Genomic DNA, 15,013 nt, shown 5'->3' with positions numbered 1-15,013 from the left:
GCACTCCATATAAAAAATATTGGAACTACCCCCTCTAAAATAGTAGAAAGAAGTAGACCACGTACGCCGACTCAAATCAAACGGCATGATAACGAGCGATGCCTAGAGATATGAAACAATATTATTATATATAATTCAAACGGGACAACAACACGCAGACACTCCCGGCACAACATATTAATTGTTGACTATAATTCAAACTCACCCTAAGGGTTCCAAATAACAATATCGATGATAAAAACTGCATAAATATCTCACACGATACCATTAAATATTGATCAGCCTGCCTCTATGCGACCCGCTTAATAAAGTATGATCATGCATTATCAAAACTCTAAGCTCTAAACTTATCCAGTATAAGTTTATTAAGTTATTAATTCTGTATTTTTTAAGGAAATAAAATACTATTAAAGTTTACTTGTGTGTGTTATCAAGTACAATTTTGTTGTGTCTATGTGCATAACGTACTATATTGTCAGGCCAAAGTGAATGAGATTCATTTTAATACTAGCGTTATTTTTAACCTAAAAATTAAGTCACGCATAGTTTTTTTTCCTATTGTACACACACACACACAACATGCACGTACATATTTTATTCTACAAAAACTGTGTCTGTCATATCATCCGAGTCGAGTGAACGCCATAACAATAATTAATTCTTGGCAAAAACGACAGAGGGCGTGTTATTTAAAATATTTCCGTTAAAGAAAGATTATAATAATCTTTTATGACGTCACCGATATATCGATTTCTCTGAAAATTAATATGCATGGTCTATATATATAAGATCATGTTCCGAATATGAGCACTATTTCTATAATTTGACAGTATGATTTATATATAATTTACACAGTGCTACGCAACACAATTGATTTACATTATACACAATATTATTTAAAAACCGTTGCGTATTAAAGTTAGAATTTATTCTGACTAGTTAAGCCTCCACTGATTGTGAGGGCGTTTGTTGTATGAGAGAATGTATCTGGTGGGTGAAAATTTGCGATAATACCATATATGGCTCTTGGTCTAGTGGTATGATACTCGCCCTGTAAGCGATTCGGTTCGAATCCCGTCAGAGACATTTTTTCATACAACTAAAAATACTAAAACTTTCGCCGATGAGCTATGCTCGACGCGATTATAAGATCCGAATATGAGCACTGTTCCTATAATTTGACAGTATGATTTATATATAGGCTAATTTACACAGTGCCCAAGCGAAGGTGCGCGTAATGAATGAACTAGGTAGAATTCCAATTAATTACTATCAAATATTGAGAATGATCAAGTATTGGATAAAAATTAATAAAACGGAAAATAATAGATTACCAAATATATGCTACCAAACTCAAAGATCGTGGGCGAAAAATGGAAAAAACTGTTGGGCGTTCTGGATAATTTCGGTTGTGGTTATATGTAGAATAGTTTAATCAATGAAAACATTTTACCTATTATCTCACAAAGAATTAGGTATGTTGCATTGCAGAAATCAAATGAAAAAATTAGTAATATACACGTCTCAATTTTTATAAAAATATTAAGTTCGACAATTTTTACGAACCTTATGTTTATGATTTAAGTTTTAAGTATAGAACACTAATATCACGCTTTAGATTATCTTGTCATAATCGACATTTAAAAATTAACCGAAAGTCTAGAATAATGTATGTTTTGTGATCAATTAAGTTTAGAAGATGAACAACATTTTCTTTACTGCCCTTTTTATAAAAACATCAGGAAAAAATGTATGTCTGATTTAAATGTATACATGTTAAAAAATATGTTTATAAACAATGAAGTCTTTTGCAACCTACTTATGTAAAGCTTATGAAAAAAGAAAAACCTGTATGTCCGAAAATAATAGATGGGCCTAGCAACCTAAATCTCAATTACAATCCAAAGCTGCGTAAAAGGGGACGCAGAGGAGGGATCGTCTTCCTCTACCAACTGTTATTTTTGGAAATGCTCAATCCCTGTGTAATAAGCTTGATCAACTGGAAGCGTGTATGGCAATACAAGACTTCCGAGAATCTAGCTTACTGTGTTTCACCGAAACGTGGTTTAAAGACCAACATACCACTGCAGATGTCAGTATTGATGGGTTCTCATGCATGCGGGGAGATAGAGATCTGCATGTTACAGGAAAGAAGGGATCAGGCGGTGGTGTCTGCGCATACATTAACACACGATGGTGTAACAACATCAAGGTAGTAAAAAAACATTGCTGTCAAGATGTTGAATTCATTGTGATTGCACTACGCCCTTTTTACTTGCCGAGAGAAATACCACAGATCTTTGTGTCAGTTGCATATGTTCAACAAGAAGGAAGTCGTATAGAAGCAGGGAATAACATCGCACAGGAAATGAGATTATTAGAGAGCGAGTCACCAGATGCGTTAAAGCTGGTGTTAGGCGACTTCAATCATTGTATGCTTAAAAGAGCACTACCTCATTGGCATCAATATGTGAAAGTACCGACAAGGAAAGACAGCATATTGGATGAATGTTATGGAAATATACCGAATGCGTACCTGGCAAAAGCAAAATATGGAATTGGGAAATCGGATCACAATCTTATTCAATTATTGCCAAAGTATAAGCAGAAATTAAGAAAATTTAACATCATTAAAAAACCGGTCAAGATATGGTCAGAAGTTGCTATAAATGATCTAAAGGATTGTTTTGATAGAACAGATTGGGATACGTTTAAGAGCGATTCACTTGACGACACGGTAGAAAGATGCTCAGCATATATTAAGTTTTGTGAGGACTCCATTGTACCAATCAAATTCGTAAAATTCTATGCAAATAATAAACCATGGGTTTCAAAGGAATTAAGATTACTAATGAAAGAAAAATATGAAACATTTAAACAAGGAGATTTCGAGGCCAGTAAAATTAGACAAAGAGAAGTGTGACGAGTAATTAAAAGAGATAAGCAGAACTATGCCAAACACATTGAGGACACATTTAAGTCAGGTGATATCAAGAACGTTTGGAAAAGTATGAATAAAGTTACGGGTAATTACAAAGTTGCATTAAATAAGAGTAAGGATACTGACATCACAGCGGATAACTTAAATACTTTTTATGTCAGGTTTGAAAAAAGTGACCTTTCGGATTTACGGGAAAAACAAAATGAAAATATTATGGGCTCAATCAGAAGAAGAAAATAACAATATCCTAATTAATATAACTGATGTGGAACAAACCCTAAAAAAAGTCAAGTCAAAGAAAGCCACAGGGCCAGATCAAATCTCAGGGAAAGTTCTGAAGACCTGTTATTTTCAATTAAAGTATATTTTTCATTACCTATTTCAGTGGTCGGTTGATGTATGTCGTGTACCAAAACTTTGGAAGTCTGCTATTATCACACCGATTCCAAAAAATGATAAATGTACTGTTTGCAATGACTATAGGCCAGTGGCATTAACAGCCATCCCCATGAAATGTTTTGAGAAAATTATAAAAAATATATTAAATAATGAGACAAAGGGTATAATTGATAGCAACCAATTTGCTTATAGGGAAAAAAGGGGCGTAGTTGACGCAGTTATGACGCTCACGCAAAAGGTGTATGGTCATCTTGAATATCCAAATAACTATGCTAGAATATTATTTTTAGATTTTTCTGCAGCGTTCAATACAATTCAGCCTCATTTACTTACAGATAAATTATTAAAGTTAGGAATAAATCCACGATTAAATCTCTGGATTTCTGATTTCTTAAATGAAAGAACACAGATTGTTAAGTTTAGGGGTAGCGTATCTAAGCAGTTAACTTGTAATACAGGTGCACCACAGGGATGCGTTCTCTCACCCTTACTTTTTTCATTATATTCTGATTTTTATAGTGATATTGATCCAAGTAAATCATTTAATGTTAAGTTTGCAGATGATACTTGCCTAGTTGGTTTAATTTCAAATAATAATACATCCCTGTTTAATGAATATGTTGAACAATTTATAGTCTGGTGTAAACAAAATTTTCTTGAACTAAATGCCAAAAAAACTAAAGAGGTTATTGTCGATTTTAGAAGGAAAAATAAAACTAATCATGTAAATATTGAAATTGATAATGAAATTGTTGAAATAGTAGAAAGTCATAAGTACTTGGGATTAATAATTGATAATAAACTAAATTGGGAGAGCAACACTAAAGAACTCCGTACCAAGGCTAATAAGAGAATGTACTTTATATACAAAATGAAACAGTTTAATGTTAGTTCTCATCTCATTCATATGTTTTATTCCTCTGTTGTTCAATCAATCATTTCTTATTGTATTATTGTTTGGTTTTCTCATATCAATGTAAACAGTAAAAGTCAAATTCAGAGATTTGTAAATAAGACCAGCAGAGTTATCGGTGTATAAGTGAAACCTTTAGATGAAATGTTTAATACATTCATACTTCAAAAATTTGACACAATTATGCAAGACCCATCACACCCATTACATTCAGACATCATTATAAGTAGATCAGGAAGGGTTAGACTGACACAGAAAAAAATATCCACAAACCGTTTCAGATTTTCACCAATGTACATAGCATGCAATTTATTTAACAAAAACTTTTCAAGATAGTCACTTGTATCATTTGTATTTATTTTTATTGTTATCACATCGTATTATTTATTCTACTAAGGTACAAAACATATCTCGAAATTGTTAACAATTTTGACAATAAAGTTATCTTGTATCTTATTGAAATAAAAGAAAGAAAGTTCTTCTGTAGGATTCTGAAAATCTAAATCTGAACATCTGAATACGTCTGATACGTAATGCTTGACTGTACGGTATGTTTTTGGTACAGTGTCGGGGATGACAACTGCTAGGTAGCAGGTACATGTTTGTGGGTTTACGGAATAGGTCAGTTTTGAGTGTACCATTTTCTATGGTCACTATAGTGTCGAAAAAGTCAACGCTACTAGTGGATTTAGTAGCTGTAAATTTGATAGGTGAGTGGGCTGAATTAATATTCAGAAGCAATGAATCCAGATTATCTTCACCATGGGTCCAGATCATGAAGATGTCGTCAATGTATCTAAACTAAACAAGTAGTTTATTAGGTTGGAGAAGGGACAGAAAATTGGCCTCAAATTGTCACATAAATAAATTTGCAAAAGATGGCGCCATTTTTGTGCTCATCGCTGTGTCATGAATTTGGAGGTAAGTCATTGCCAAAAATAAAACTGTTGTTGGTTAAAATCAACATGACCAGTTCTCGTAAATGAGCTTTAGTAGGCGTTTTGCCTGGAATTTGTTTGTAATTTAAAATGCATGCATCGGCTCCAGTCTTCGTGAGGGATATTAGTATACAGCGATGAAACATCTAATTAATGTAGTCAGAACAGAATTAATAGGTACATTTTGAATTTGGTTAATTTTGCGGTAAAAGTCCGTGGAGTCCTGAATGTATGACGGGAGATCAGTCACATTATGGTCTAAGTAAATCATCCACATAGGCCTATTCAGAAATTTTCTGTGTAGCAGTGCCATTTCCCGAAATAATGGGTCTATGAATAATAATGGGCCGACTCAAATGAAACGGCATGATAACGAGCGATGCTTAGAGTGTAGGCCTAGAGTAGAGATATGATTATGAATTATGAAACTGCTTAAACAAACGATTATATAATTCAAAAGGGGCAACAACACAAAGACTGTACAACATATTAAATGTTGACTATAATTCAAACTCACCAAGGGTTCCAAATAACAATATAGATGATAAAAACTGCATAATATCTCACACGATACCATTAAATATAGATCAGCCTGTCTATCGTACGCGCAACGCGTAAAGTGAAAAACAAATGACGTCATACACAGCGTTAGGTATAATATAATTATATTGTATTGCGACCGTGTGATATACAGCTTATATTCGTTTTTGACGACGTAATTGAACATTGTTTATTAACAGACTGTGAAGTTAGATTGTTTCTAAAAATGGCCTGTTGGAAATTCGTCTGTTTTTTTCTTTCTACCTTTCTACATTTAAGTAAAGGTATGTTATTAATATTATTTATAGTATTTATTTACCAATGCTGTGTAAATGTAAAGGGTGTCTCCGACTAACTGATTCTCTACATTAAGAGAAAGAAACTTGGATGTTTATGCTCTTCAAAGTAGGCTACTGTGTATTTTACGAATTAAATATGAATTACTTCGTTATTATTTAAAAAAAAATGTTTTCCGGAATTAAGTTTTTTAACATTACTAAACATTTTTAATAATCAGAATTTATTTACACAATTTTCGGCGCAAATGTTTGGTAACAAGCTGATTTTTTCAGTAAAGGTTCAGAACTATTATTGGAACATCATACTAAAAGTCCTGAAAAATCCTCCTTGTGCTCTCCGAGAAATCCAAGATGGCGTCAAAAATGGCCGCCATAGTTCACAATATACACATTCCTATTTGCTCTAACAGAAAAAGTCTAATTATAGAGACAATTTGTTCACAAGATTAATTAATCTTTCTTAAACATCCACTAAAAATGCAGTACTGTACTACTACAGTATAAGTCTTTTCATTTTATTGCCTATGTTAGGGGCTATGCACTTGATCTTGGACAGTCATATACAGTAGGCCTACATTTGTTTTATCATGTATTTTTACTCACTGCTGTATATCTATTCATGTATATTTTTTTTCTTATTATTTTTTTATTATGTACACCTCATGTTATATCACAATAAATGATTGTATTATGTAAATAAAATGATCATAACTATTTTATGTAATATTCTACTGATGTTTATGTATTCATGAGTAATTACGTTCAATATGAATCTCTTGGTGCAAATTTTGCAACCAAACAGTGATTTTTAATATGTACCTATTGAGCTGTTTATCTACTTATAAGTTCATACCAAGTTCATGCAACCCAAGTCTTGTCATCGTCCATTATATAGGGGGGGGGGGGGGGGGGTCAACCATTATGACTACAACTAATTTTCACGATTATTGATTACATTTTTTAACCAAAGAAATTAAAATGACATGAACTAGTATAGTATGAACATTTCCAGACTTTGTAATAATTACCATCTATTCATTAAACAAAACAGGTCACAGAAAGATAAACATAACCATTACCCGAGTGAAAAATGGTAGATCCCAGCTCGCTATCATTAAACCATAGGTGTTTTAATTTGGCAATTGTGAATATAAAACACGACATATAGAACTAAATAACACCTAACAATTGTTCCTTATATATCAAACATTAGAATGATATAAAAATTAAATGCTACTTACAATTATATAATGAAAAAATTAACCCCAAACTTAGCTACAATCCAACGGTCTGTCAAGTGAAGACCGGCTTGATAACACAGGCAAACCCTATTTGAATTTTGCCGCCTTTTTGAGGATTTTTTAGATTTTTTCAAAATAGATTTTGCTATTTTGACACAGTCTATTTTAAGCCAATGCTCATAAGAAAAGTATGTAAGGAATCTATGAATATTCAGCTTTCTTTTAAGAAACTATCCAAAATGATTGATGGCCTACAAGTGATCTTAAATTGCAAATAAAACACTGTGGTGCTTTAGAAAATAGGTAAAAAATTGACCTCACACTGTCAGCGGGCAATGGATGGTGAGTTTTAAAACGTAAAATGACACATAGGCCTACTTTTTGTAACTTTACAATTTCAAACATATATCATAATGTTCAGTATTGTCTACAGTTTATTTTGAGCTACTATCGATCGACTATCGACTACCGATTTATAATAGCCGAGATATTTAGGTGGGAACATGAAATTCAAGTGTTTTGTAGAATATCACGATGCGAAATCAGTGGTATTCATGTCCCAGTGGAGTGTGTTGAGGCAATTTAGCTATTTCGTTGCTCAAGAGATTCATATATTATAATGTTTCATGTAAAATAGTTGCATGATGATTGATATTATGTTATCAAGATAAATGACTGTATACTGTGTCATATATAAATATTTTGTATGTATTACAACTTACAGTATGCTATGTTATCAAGATAACTGACTGATAATGTGTGCCACGTTTGACAAAATCTATAGTACAGAAATATTGTTTTCGAAAATGGACAAACCATTATGATTACAAATGTTAATTTCTACCAGGCAAATATAAATCATATATTCAATATCGAGTCAATAATTGTTAACAAAGGTAGTGAATTCCAATTAAATCACTCAAAATCAATGACTTTTTATAATCCAATCCTGTCGAAGATGATGCTGCTGTGGTAGCGACAGTGCAGCGATTTAAAGGAAACCATGCTGCCGCGTCGTGGAGACGAACACTTGATGATTTTCAGGTGTTAAAGACACTTAAGTCGTAACTACAGTTATTTTAATATTGCGATACTGTGGGACTGAACAACGATAAGAAACATGTTGATGTAAACGTGGAGTGAATGCTTTTAATAATTTCCTAGAAATCGGCCTTGATTTTGTCTTTTTGTTTATTTATTTCCACTTTATTTAGGAGGGTAAACCTTCTAGCATATCAGGCCAGCTAATATTCAGAGGCCTTCTTTAAAATGATAAACATATTATATTTAACTAATTAAATTATTATTAACACTATTAAATAAAATATAAAAAAATACATTATATTTAAACAATTAGAAACTTAATTTAATCCTCTGGAGCTTTGAAAAATCGCTTTGTTTTTGTGCATAGGTATTGTATTTGATTTGTTCATGTGTTTATCTATGAATCAGCAAAGAATTTTTTTCCCAAAAATTAATGTTAGTGTTGTTATGATTGTTTATTTAGGTGTTATATTCAAGTAAACGTTTTGTTTTTTTTATATTTTAATACAGGTGATGTTATGTTTGTGGTCAATAAGTTGAATCCTCCTGGAATTTATATGACAAACATTAGTTCCAGTGACAACGCAAATTTGATTTTAGCATCAGTTTTTCAGAATGTCGTATTAACTGAACCTGTCGCTATCGATTTTGACATTAGCAGATTAACACTGTATTGGTCTGATGTCAGCAAGAACACCATTGAACGGTTTTCACTTGTCACTAACCAACATGAAGTGTTTGTATCTTTAGGATCAAGTAATATTCTATTCATTTTTAATTTTTTTTTTCTTTTAATCAAAATGTATTTTTGTTATGTTAATTTATTTGTTAAGAATATGCATAATTATTTCGTAGCAAGTGTATAACTTCACTAGCTTCATCATGTAGTCCAAATACTGATGTCAGCAAGGACACCATTGAACGGTTTTCACTTGTCACTAACAAACAAGTGTTTTTGTCTTTGGAATCAAGTAATATTCTATTCATTTTTACATGTTTTATTAGGAAAAATAATTTGTTTCGCTAACTTTTAAATCAAATTGTATGCAAAAGAAATGTATTTTTTTGTTAATGTTTATTTATTTTTTAAGAATAGGCCTAATTATTTGGTAGCAACATAATTTCGTTAGATTTACATAGCCCAAATAGACCAACTCTTCAGAGTTATTTCAAGGTTGAACCAAACGTTGTTGAACTAAACGTTGTTGTTTAATAATCATAAATAAACGTTTGAGGATACTAAAGTAAAATAATGTCGTTAAGAAATTTACGTGTTACCTCTTTTTGCATAGGTTAATTAATTAATTACACGATTATTATGAATATCATAAACATAATTTTACAAATAAATTCAACTGAACAGTAAAATTAACTATTAAAAACATCATGTAAAACTAGAAAGCCACTCCGAGAGTGCATACCTCCGCCTACTGTAAAATTCGCCTACATAAGATTTCTCCGGGAAAAAATATCTTTATTTGTGTGTGTCTTAATGCTGTTTGTGATTTAGGCTAATTTCACTACAAGCATGTGTATGCGAGTTTGGTGTAATGGTTATGTAACAAGCCTTTCAATTAACAATAGCTTCAGTTGACTAACAATAGAACAGCAACGCGAAAATCAAACGAGTGAATTTTAAAAGAAATAGGTTTTTTAAACTACTCGCATCAAAAAATGTTCACATTAAATCAAATTATGTTTTAAAATTACAAATCACCAATTATAACTCTTGCCTCTTGTACAAACATGAAGTTTTTTGGACAAGTAGTTCTCGAGAAAATGCAATTTCAGTTTACTTATTACTTTAAGACTGCTCGCCGGCTTTTGAAAAATTCTGTCCTATCTTTTAACACTAGCAGGTCTGAAAAGTATACTAAAAAGTGGTTCAGAATTGGAACTATGGTCCCAAATGGTCCCAACATTTAATGGAATGGTCCTTGACCACATATCTATATGTATATTCATTTTGGTAAAGATCCTGTAATTACTTTTTGAGTAATCCTGCTAACAAATAAACAAACAAACAGACAGACAAACAGACAAACTAGCCTTCGCGCATAGCGCGATACTTGGCCAAATCAAAATTGGCCTCCTGACATTGACCCAATTTTCACCAAAAGTGTGTGTCTTATGCTGTGTGATTTAGGCTAATTTCACTACAATCATGTGTATACGTGTTTGGTGTACAGGTTATGTAACCAGCCTTTCAACGAACAATAGCTTCAGTCGGCTAACAATAGAACAGCAACGCGAAAAACACACGGGTGAATTTGAAAAGAAATAGGTTTTGTAAACTACTCGCATCAAAAAACCTCTATATTAAATCTAATTAAGTTTTAAAACTTTATAACTCTTGCCTCTTGTACAAAAATGAAGTTTTTTGGACAAGTAGTTCTCGAGAAAATGCAATTTAAGTTTACTTGTTAATTTAAGACTGCTCACCGGCTTTTGATAATTCTGTCCTATCTTTTAACACTAGCAGGTCTGAAAATAATTTTTAAAAGTGATCCAGAATTGGAACCGTGGTCCGGATTTTAACCAAAATTGGGCAGTGTCGTCCTTGCACCAGGTGACATGTATGGTAATAATTTGGAGTCATTCGAATCAAAACTGTGAGCGCTAGAGTGATGACAAACAAACAAACAAACAAACAAACACACAAACCAAACAGATCAACATACTTGGCCAATTTTCAATTTGGCCAAGTAACAAACACACGCGATCGATTACATATACCTCCTTGTTTTATTAGGAAAAATAAGCATCATGCTATTTTGTAGCCTTTGCTTTAAATCAAATTGTATGCAAAAGAAATGTATTTTTTTTTTTATGTTTATTTATTTGTGAAGAATAGGTCTAAATATTTGGTAGCAAGTTTAGTTTGTTAATTTACATAGCCCAAATAGACCAACTCTTCAGAGTTATTTCAAGATTGAACCAAACGTCGTTGAACTAAACGTTGTTGTTTAATAATCATAATTAAACGTTTGAGGATACTAAAGTAAAATAATGTCGTTAAGAAATTTACGTTTTACCTCTTTTTGCATAGGTGATGTAATAATTATAAGCAACAATTTATCAATCCGTACGATTTTTCCAAAAATTGTAGATAACGGAGTCGGATTAAGGATTTCTGAATCGGAAGATTTCAGTAAGCGTTGATAACAGATGTGAGGTTAGGAAAGATAGCCCAAAGGCGTAGCAGAAGTTAAACCATTTTACAGCATATTTATAATTTATATAGGCCAATCTTTTATTTTCCGTTTTCGCAAACAAAAATCTTCTTTTGTCATTTCCTCTGCATACAAGAACTAAAATACCTGGGATAATAAAGGGTATAATTGAATAAATAAACACTAGAAAGTAAAACACCGAACATAATTAATAATAAAACCTACAGAAATAAATCACACGATTAATATGAATATCATAAACATAATTTTAAAAACAAATTCAACTGAACATTAAAAGTAACTATTAAAAACAACATGTAAAACAATCAATATATCATGCTCTGTAAAAATACCTAAGACAGTATCTAGGCCTAATTATTTTGTAAATAAATTAATATTAATAATTAATACTTTACTGCAATAGGATCAAACTTGTAAAACCCAAGCTATCTCTTGCAATGTCACTAATATCTAAGGAATCCCACTAAAACTTGTTTGTACCTAAATCTGCAAATGAGATTCTTGAAATTTATAATCTAAAAAAGTGCCGGCCTTGGCGATGTTGAACTACAATAATTATAAAAGAAATTGAACCTTTTTAGGCCTCCGAACGCATAACTTATAGGCCTACAATGTTCCCATCATAAAATGTCCCAACTTTTCATAAAAGAAATGATCGTACGGTTCAATTATTAAACTGCCTTGCTTTTTAAAGATATGCCTTAAATTATATATATATATAACATACTTGTTTTCTTTCGACGTGAGCAAGCATTACGAAAAAATATAATTAGTTGCGTCGAGCACCTTATTTCTTATATATAATTATTTATAAAATTAGCGACGTGAAAAACGTTAACCAAAGGGTATCGGAACATGGAAGATCATTACATTTCTGTAGAATAATTCAGAAAACAAAATGTTAAATTTAAAGTTATGTTTTTAATTAAGTCAAACAATTAGATTTGTTCATCGCAATATGCTATTTATCAGCTAATAATATGCAAGTTAATATGCCTAGCTAGGTAGGGCTCTTGGCGGCCGAAGGCAATTGTTTTAATGCGAGCGGCGATGTTGCCTGCGCGATACATGCGTTGCGTTCAAATCAAATTTACGTTTACAAGTACGTTAAAACGCAACTGTTCGCTGAATTATGAACTACACTGTTATGCAAATGAGTAGAATGTTGACGTCTTCCGTAAAGTAAACGTTTACTTTCTCGTGCGAAAGTTTAGTATAATTATAATACATCTAGTCGAGGGTTGAGCATCATTTGAAATGTGTTAACACAGTTTTAGTCTTTAGCATATAAAGTAAATTTCAGATGAAGATGTGCGTGATTTAGCCGTTGATGGAGCTGGAAAGAAGCTTTATTGGACAGATCAAAAACAAGGCCGAATTGAAGTAATCAATCTGGATCGAACAAACAGAACAATTCTGTTTGACACGGGATTGCCCTATCCACATGCAATTGAGATAGACACAGCTAACGGGTATGTCACTCTCTCTTAACGCACGTCAGTCTTTTTTTCACACACCCAAAAGAGATGAAATGTGTGATCACATCTCGGATTGACTTGTATTCTGTATATTATTAATGCATCTAAACCACATATTTAAATTCGTTAAAAATTAATAAGAATGTTAAAGAAGAATGATTGCCTTTACGTTTAAAACATTCAATGAATTGAATTTCATTAAATGTCTCAGCTTTAGTAGTTTGTAAGTTTCTTTATAATCTGTCCAGAATAGGCCAATTCTGTAAATACATTGTCACATGTTTCACATGGCGTCTGTACTATGTTATGGTTAAAGTTAGGGTAGGTTTATACAGGTGTCACATGTGATACAGATATAACACTGTATTACAGATTATACTTAGGCCTATAGTACTGAGAATCCCACCATTATACCACTTGTATCATAATTTAAATTAGTGAAAGACTGACCGCATTAAAGTAATAAATCTGGATGGAACGTACAAAACAATTCTTTTTAGTTACGTTTGATATATCTAACGTTGTCACCATCTATACACAGTAAACCACTTTTCACTTTGCAAGGAGATCAACTATGATCTTCACATTTCTATTCTTTTGATTCTTCCTTTTGATTAGTAAGCAAAAAACGTAATAATAATAATGCATTAATACCACTCAATAAAGGAAGTAATGAAGATTCATTAACATTTCTTTTTACATATTCGTAAATCATTAATAATTATTATTAATCTGCTTCAGTAATTTTGTAAGTTTAAATATATTTTTTATCCATGGAAGGGATGTGAACTACTTGTAACAGAATGTTAATGTAGTAACATAGATTGTACTTATACTTAGATACCTGTACTGGACTGATAGATTAAACGATGTGATAGAGCGAGCGAAGTTAAATGACTTGAGTAAAAGGACCGTCTTAGTAACAAGTGTACCAGGCGCAACCGGACTTGTTTTAGCAGTTCCCGGTAAGTTACTGTAGGCCTATGACCATAAATGCATATAAGTTATATAATATTACTACCGTATGTAATATTATGTTTACTATTAGTAACTATTTCTAATGCTGATTGTTGATGCCTGTACATAAAGTCGCATACTATTGTAAACAACATTTCAAGCCACGTTGCTTATTTATACATGTAACATGAGTGACTGTGTAGGCTATAGTCAGACCTAGAAAAAAAATGTTACCAACTTTTGAGCCCGCAGAGCTTAATGACAAAAAACAACGATCGATTACATATACTTCCTTAAATTATATTATGTTTTAAGTATCGTGGCTGGTATCGTGGCCTATGTCTATTGTCAGCCACGTACCTATATTAGGCATGGCGGTGGTTGATAAGAGCTACGGATGTTGCAAAATATATTCTTTTTACGTAAAGCTATTGGTACTAACATTTTAACATAATTTGACTTGTTAAAACGTATAATATAATAAGGATAAGCACGCATATGATGAAACATATAAGTTATCAAACTTTTTCAATTGAATTCATACTTTTATCCTTATTGTGTTGAAATACTATTTTCAAGAAAGGAAAGATGTAGTATGATGCATGTACTGACGAAATTGTAGAAGCTAACCTTGTGCACGCTTCATATGCAGTCAATGTGTGCGCATCCGTGACATGTGCTGGCTTAGCATTGTATTAATAGGCCTAGTGCATGATACTACAAAATCGTGTAAAATAAACTTGGGGCTATCACTTTGCCATTCAATATACTGTATGTTGTAGAATCGGCGTCTTGCTTTACTTCTTGACATTAGCGACTTTGCGTTCAACCGACGCGCCACGCGTTCATTCTTCTTAAATTCTGCGCACGCTCAAAAACACATGAGCATTTTTACTCGTTAGGCACAAAGTATGTTGCTCAGTCCCCATAATCAAGCTATGCTTACATTTGATTACTCTCTCCTCTTTCTCAATGAGTGATAACATTTTTTTTATGTTGTACATTGTGATTCATTTTCTTGAGAACTTTTTTTCATTTGAACTAATGATAATTCATATTTGCGCGTCTA

This window comes from Antedon bifida, chromosome 10 (assembly GCF_963402885.1).
Source record: "Antedon bifida chromosome 10, ecAntBifi1.1, whole genome shotgun sequence".
NCBI classification, from domain to species: Eukaryota; Metazoa; Echinodermata; class Crinoidea; order Comatulida; family Antedonidae; genus Antedon; species Antedon bifida.
Note: the sequence above shows the minus strand (reverse complement) of the source record.